Source organism: Lathyrus oleraceus, chromosome 1 (genome assembly GCF_024323335.1).
Source record: "Lathyrus oleraceus cultivar Zhongwan6 chromosome 1, CAAS_Psat_ZW6_1.0, whole genome shotgun sequence".
Classification (NCBI taxonomy): domain Eukaryota; kingdom Viridiplantae; phylum Streptophyta; class Magnoliopsida; order Fabales; family Fabaceae; genus Lathyrus; species Lathyrus oleraceus.
Window position 1 is genome coordinate 391,113,625 of NC_066579.1, and position 7,918 is coordinate 391,121,542.

The 7,918-nt window shown below is 35.5% G+C and overlaps 1 pseudogene; it reads right to left on the reverse strand.

The window, feature by feature from the left end:
* Nucleotides 1-6,664: 6,664 nt before the first annotated feature.
* Nucleotides 6,665-6,764, reverse strand: LOC127116190 (uncharacterized; annotated as a pseudogene).
* Nucleotides 6,765-7,918: the final 1,154 nt, after the last annotated feature.

The window sequence follows — 7,918 nt, forward strand, 5'->3', positions numbered from 1 at the left end:
GATAACGTCTAATTTAGGTTGGTGTAACTAGTACAATTGGGTTGAGTTTCATTTGGGGTTTTCATCGGTAAAAACCAATTAGGGTTTGTCGTCTAAGATCTGTGTAGATTTGGGGGTTTTGCACAAGATTTCGCACTCAGATTCAGTTAAGTGAAAGCTTCGAAGAATGGTTACTTCGATCGAAGGAGTACCGGTAACCAGATGGTCGTTTGGAAATCTTGGGTCACAATAATTTGCAATTGGATTCAACCGAGTGAAGTCTTTGAATAACGATGGGTTTGGTCGAAGGAGTGGTGGTAACCAGAGGATAAATTGGGAATATTGGGTGCTTGATCGAGCTCAAGATCAAGGAAGGGGAAGTGTTGGAATCAACATCAAACGTAGGATTTGTGGGGTTGTAATGGTACATTTCTCTTGTAAAATTACTTTTGAAAAGTAAGATTGATATCTCAATTCCATTTGGAATTAGGGGTAGACGTAACCATAACAAGGACGATTGGTGAACTACCTAAGCAAGTCCTTGTGTACTCTTTCTATATATATATATATATATATATATATATATATATATATATATATATATATATATATATATATATATATATATATATATATATATATATATATATATATATATATATATATATATATATATATATATATATATATATATATATATACAGAGAGAGAGAGAGAGAGAGAGAGAGAGGGGCAAACAAATCAACTTTGAAAGAGAGAAAAGATGAGGGAAACCTATTCTCGTTTTTCTGCAATCAGTCTCAGTAAATCGACAATTTTGGATTCGTTAACCATTAGATCGATCTAATTTTTGGAGGATAGGTTCTCAACACTCGTGTCTATATTTTGAAAGTTGGGATCTTCAAAATGAAGTATGAGGTGAGAGATATTACTTGGAAATACTTACCCCAAATCTCAAGCATCTCAAACTAAACAAACACTGAAGGAAATAAACTAAAAAATAAATATACAATCACAAAGATAGCTTAATAAAATTTTAAACTTTTTATTTAAGATTTGTTAGCTTAATTTCTCCTTTTTCCCATCTTGTGTTAAAACTAAAGCTAAACAATCAAAATCATTGAGATCAATGAAGGAAAATAATATTTAAGTTTCTCATAGCTCAAAAATCCCACTTGATACAAGAGTATGTTATTGCTTATATAGCAAGCAACTGTAACTAACTACTAACTAATTGATAACTAGCTTGAAGTTAGTTATTTTTCAATTTTGATTATCTATCAACTAGGTTAGTTACATTCTCTTCTTCTCCATTACATTTAACACCCCCTCGAGCTAGAATGTATATCAATCATTCCAAGATTGATTTGAAAATTGTTGAATGGATCCGGGTGCAATGACTTAGTGAGTATGTCAGCAACTTTATCCTTTGTAGTGACAGGCATGAGATGAACTATACCAGCTAGCATCTTATCTCTTACCACATGACAATCAATTTCTATGTGTTTTGTTCTCTAATGGAAAACTGGATTTGCAGCTATGTGCAAAGCATATTTATTGCCGTAATAGATGATGGTTGGAATTTGGTGTGAGATATGAAAGTTGGTGAGTAAGTAGATAAACCATTGAACTTCATAATTTTCTTGGGCCAATGTTCTATACTCCGCCCCTGATGATGATCAAGTCACCATAACTTCTTTCTTGCATTTCCAGCTAATGAGGGATTTTCTAAGAAAGAAACAAATGCTTGTGGTGAATCTATGTGTGTTAGGGCATGCCCCCCAGTTAGAATCATAGAACCCTTTAAGGCACAATGTGGAGGATGAGTTGAAGAATAAGCTTTGATATTGATTGTTTTTGTGGTATCTTAACACATGTAGACCAACTAGCATATGTTTTTTAGTGGGAGCATCAATGAATTGGCCGAGTTTACTTACTGCATAAGCTATCTAAGGTCTGGAGTGAGTGAGGTACAATAATCTGCCCATGAGTCTCCTGTATGTAGTAGGTTCTGAGAGAGGTTTGCCATATGTTTTTGTGAATTTGAAATGAGGCTTCATTATTGTATTGTATGGCTTGGCTCTAATGAGGCTTGCATCAAGAATAAAATCTAAAGCATACTTTCTTTGACAAAGAGAGGTGCCATTTGTAGTTCTAGCCACTTCAGAACCTAGAAAGTGTTTTAATACTCCTAAGTCTTTTATACAGAACTTGGAATCTAAGAAAACTTTAAGTTTCTTGATTTCTTTAAGGTCAGTTCTTCCTAAGAACAAATCATCCACACAGACAAGAATGACTGTAAATCCTTTGGAATAATTCTTAGTGAAAAGTGAATAATTAACTTTGGATTGGATGTATCCTGATGAAGTGAGTGTATCAGTAAGTTTAATGTTCAATCGTCTGCCTGCTTGCTTTAAACTATAGAGTGATCTTTACAATTTGCACACAAGAACAGGTTGTGGCAAGTTAAGACCTAGATAGGGCCCTCATGTAAACATATTCGATGACATCTCCATGAAGAAAAGTTATGTTGACATAAAGTTGAAAGAATGGCCAATTCTGAATTGTTGCAATGGCCATGAGAACCCTGATTATAGTCATTTTTATTATAGGACTAAAAGTGTCTATATAACCTAACCCTTTAGTTTATGTGAATCCTTTTGCAACCAAATGTGCATTGTATCTCTCAAATGTACCATTGGCATGCAATTTCAATTTGAACACCCATTTGCATCCAATGACCTTCTTGTATGAAGGTAAAGGAACAAGATTACAAGTATTGGTTTTAATTAGAGTAACTAACTCAGTCTTGATAGCATCCATTCAATTAGAATCACAAACATCTATCTCATAAGGCTGAGGTTCACTAACAATAGACAAATTTAGAATGAAATGTTTGTGAGTAGAAGAGAGTGAATCATATAAGAAGACTGATGTTATATGATACTTACATGTCGAAGATGAGTTGAGAGCAACTGCTTTGAAATTATGGATTGTATTAGAGAGAAGATTGCAATGGTAATCTTGTAGGTATGTTAGAGAATGAACATTTCTACTAGATTTTCTGATAGGAAATTAACTTATTGAATATGGTTTGTATCAAGATTGGTTCTAAGCACAATGTTGAGATTTGGAACAGGTGGTGATGATTCATAAATCACATCAATTGGAGCATGTGATATGTGATTTGAAGTATTTGTCATATCAGGATGTGTGATGGAAGTGGTGGGGGTAGGTATGTGTTAGTTTGTGTGGTTAAATGTGTAAAGGTGATCAAATAGTTTATCTAAACAAGTAGGATTGTAAGAATTTGATTTAAAACAAATTACATGAGCATCAAATGAAAAATGCTTGTAATGAAAATGTTGTTCAAAGAAAATAACATTTCTTGACATAAAAAAAACTCTTTGCAATGCAAATCATACAAGATATGACCTTTAATCCCAGGTTTGTAAACTAGATAGATGCATTTTCTAGACCTAGAGTCCAATTTATTTCTATTTTCTTTTAAGGTGGATGCATAGCATAATGAGCCAACCATATTTAAGTTGGTAATGCCAGGTAGTTTTTTGTACATAATTTGATAAGGTGACTTGTGTTTTAAGAAAAATGTAGGCAATCTATTTATGAAATGAACAATATGACCAACAACATGAGCCCTAAAAACTTGAGGTAAGTGAGCTTGTAATAAGATGGATCTAGTTATGATAAGAATATATTGGTGTTTCCTTTCAAAAATACCATTTTATCAAGGAGTACCAACACAAGATGTTTATTAAGTGATGCCTAATTGTTTGTAAAAATATGTGAGAAGGAATTCACTACAATTATCAAATCTAATGCATTTTATGTGAAGATTGAATGAAGTTTTTATCATTGACACAAATGACTTAATGATGTATGACGTTTCAGATTTTAAACTCATGAGGAACTTCCAGGTAAACCTACTTTTGTCATCCACAACAGTTAAGAAGTATCTATTGTAAGAACAAGATTTTGTGTCTACAATTCATCTCTAAGGTTTTCATGATAACAAAGGATGAAACAAATAGGTACCCTAACATAATTTATCTAAGTGTGCAGGACTCTAATCGAAAAAGGATCAGATATACATACATCTGATAATCATGTAAGTCCAGAATGACCACTTAGAAGATATTCAAGCATAGGTTCTGACTCTGAACAAAAGAAAGCGCATAAAGTTTTACGCAGAGAAAAGAATCAGACGCTCTGAATCTGAACAATATGATAACACGAAATTATATCACATTTTAAGACTTAATTTAATTAGATTATATTATCATTTACTTTAATTTATCCCATTTTATCAGATATTATGCAGTATTTCTTTTCTATTTTACATCAGGTACCCATTTTGAAGCAAAAGTGAAAAAGGGGAGAAAAGAGGTGTAAAAAGCAATAAAAAGGAAACAAATGACCAAATGCCAAAGCCCAGCCCAAAGCGCACAAGTCATCAACGCTGTGCCTGTGACGGACGTCACAGGGTGCGTGACGAGCGTCACGCAAAACAGACTTGTGACGGACGTCACACATAGCGTGACGAGCGTCACACAACTCCACTACCCTTTTGGCGCAAGTATCGCCCTCAGAAAGACTTGAAGAATAACGTTAAGGAGTTGGTCTCCTATATGCACGCCGTGGACATAGCCACGCTGAAGAATGGGAGAAACGGAATGCAGTTACCAAGGCTATTATAAATAGCCATCTCACAAACCAAAAGAACACAGAGTTTTTGCACGCTCAGTTTTGCGGAAGCTCTGCCAAATTTACTTTTCACGCCTTTGCCTATTTTTCTTCCTTTCCAGCATCGTTCACTTTATTTATTTTATTTTGCAAGCTTTATTTTCTTTTTCCCTTGCAATTTATTTTCCCCTTTCTTAGCTTTTAGATATTTTTCGCGTAGTAGTTTCTACACCGGAAACTACTGTGCAACTTTATACCGGATTTAACCTTACGTTATATTCGAGTTTTTATTTCCTTGATTTAATTTACTGTTTAATTGAAGAATCGAAGAACAAATCCTACCGGCTTGTGGTGGAGTGTTCAAGACCATTGTATTACGCATTCAGGTTCTTTAACTGTTATTTAAATTTTATGTTTTATCCTATTGTTTATTCACATTGCATGCCTGGAATGAGTCTGTTTATGCATGATATAAATTCTTATTTATTTAGCATGTCTGGCTAATTTGCCTAGGTATCGGTATGTAAAGTAAGCAGAATAAGGGGTCAAGACTAAGTCGGTCTATTCAAACTTAAAATTAGAATCAATCTTTTTATGGTCTTAACTTACAGGTTTAATAACAAGATTTTTTTACAAAAGTAAAAGACATAAAGAAGTTGAAACCAACAGAGCGAGAGTTTGAGGTTTTAACTGGACAGTGTAAGTTAGTCATTAAGTCTATCTCAGGGCGAGAGCAAGTTTTAGAATTAATTAAGTTCTGACCTTTTTCCAAAAAGTATTTTTAAAGATTGAATGTGAGGACGAGAGTTAAGCATTTAGATTTAATTGTATAACCTAAGTCAACAGAGCGAGAGTTTGAGATAAGGGTGTTTAAAGCGGTCAGTATTTTCTTAAAAGGAGTTTCTGCAACTTTATTGTTTTCAAAATATGATTTTTGACTTAATTATAAGTGACAGCTACATTAATATAAGATCATGGTTTCTTCAACAGAGCGAGAGTTTGAGATAAAACCTTTAACCAATAAAGTTAATCGAAACGATTTATTTTAAAACCGAGTGACCGACAAGGAATTGATTCCCTAGTTTTGACGAACTACATACCGATATCCGTTTTATTGATATTTAATCTAGATATTAGTTTAGCTCTTAGTTTTTCCCCAAACAATCAAACATTTTCACCTTAGATTTACGTAGTAACTTTAGATAACGGTACATCGATTCATAAGTCCCTGTGGGATCGATATCTTTTAAAACTACGCGATAGAACTGTGCACTTGCAGTTTGTATCCTATTCTCGACTCACACAGTCGAGCGATCAAGTTTTTTGGCGCCGTTGCCGGGGATAATTTTATTTAATCGATATCGTAACTCTTCCGTTACGCTGTAGAGACTAAGGTTTCTTTTTTTCCTTCTATTCTTTCCTTTGTTGATTTGTATGCCACGCACTCGCTCTCAAGGCGAACCGCTCTATTTACGAATCAACGATATCGAACTATATCTCCGAGTCTTACGACGAATTCGGGAATATCGTGCTGAAAACAATCTCCCTCCTATAAACCTTCCTGATATCAAAAACATTTTTCCTTCTTTAACCGAGATGGCAGAACCAGCTCGTGCTCTTAGAGATTACGCTGCTCCATCGCAAGATGAACCGCATTCAAGTATTGCTCCGCCCGCAATCGAAGCAAACAACTTTGAACTTAAACCTTCGTTGTTGCAGGCTGTGCAACAGAACCAATTCTCTGGAAATCTTACCGAAGATCCAAACCTTCATTTATCCGTATTTGTTCAATATGCTGATACTGTTAAAGCTAATGGTGTCACTTCAGAGGCAATTCGACTTCGTCTTTTTCCTTTCTCATTAAGAGATAGCGCTAGAAGATGGCTTCAATCTCTCCCTTCCAACTCAGTCACCACATGGAACGAGTTGAAGAAAGTTTTTCTTGCCCGATATTTTCCGCCAAGCAAAACAGCTATGTTAAGAGCCCAGATAAACGGATTTAAACAGAAAGACAATGAGTCTCTTTTCGAAGCATGGGAAAGATACAAAGACATGATGAGACTTTGCCCACACCATGGTTTGGAAGACTGGTTAGTAATTCACACATTTTATAATGGTCTCTTATACAATACAAGGTTAACAATAGACGCCGCTGCAGGTGGTGCACTAATGAACAAACCTTATGCTGATGCTTACCAGCTTATCGAGAGCATGGCCCAAAACCACTATCAGTGGGGAACCGAACGAACAACAGTGGAAAAACCTCAACCGAAAACTGGCATGTACGAGATAAGTAACCTTGATCACGTTAATGCAAAAGTGGATGCTTTGGTCCAGAAAATTGAAAGTTTAAACGTATCACCACCAACCGCCGTGGTTGCTATAACTCAGAATTGCGAGGTCTGTGGAATCCAAGGCCACACTCTTGCGGAATGTCAACTCTTGACTGGAATCCAAACAGAGCAAGTAAACTATGCTCAAGGAAGCCCCTATTCGAATACCTATAACCCAAATTGGAAGAACCATCCAAACTTTTCATATAAGAGTAATAATGCTTTATACGCACCTGGACAGTCTCCGAATCAAACCCCATCTATACCTCCAGGATATCAGAAACCAAATCCTAACAATAATACCCCTAGAAAATCCAACTTGGAAATCATGATGGAAAACTTTATAGCTTCCCAACAACAAACCAATAAAGATTTCTTAAACCAGAACATACACACTGGCGAGCAACTTAAACAACTCGCAAGCAAAGTAGATGCCTTGGCTACCCATAACAAAATGCTGGAAACACAAATATCTCAAGTAGCTCAACAACAAGCGCCTACTGCTGCACCAACTGGTACATTCCCTGGACAGCCCCAACCTAATCCGAGAAGCCAAGCTCATGCAATTATATTAAGAAGTGGAACGGAAGTGGAAGGACCGTCTGATCCAAGGATAGAAAACCAAAACCCTAAGAAATCTAATGAGGAAAGTGAACCTAAGGAAAAGGAAGAGAGTAATAAGGATACCCTAGAAAAGAAGGAACCTTATGTACCTCCACCACCTTACAAACCACCTATACCTTACCCTTAAAGGCTTGTTAAAACCAAAGATGTAGGCCAATTTAGAAAATTTGTCGATCTCCTTAAGCAATTAAACGTTACAATTCCATTTACCGAAGCTATTACGCAGATGCCCTCATATGCTAAATTCTTAAAAGAAATTCTTTCTAATAAAAGGAAAC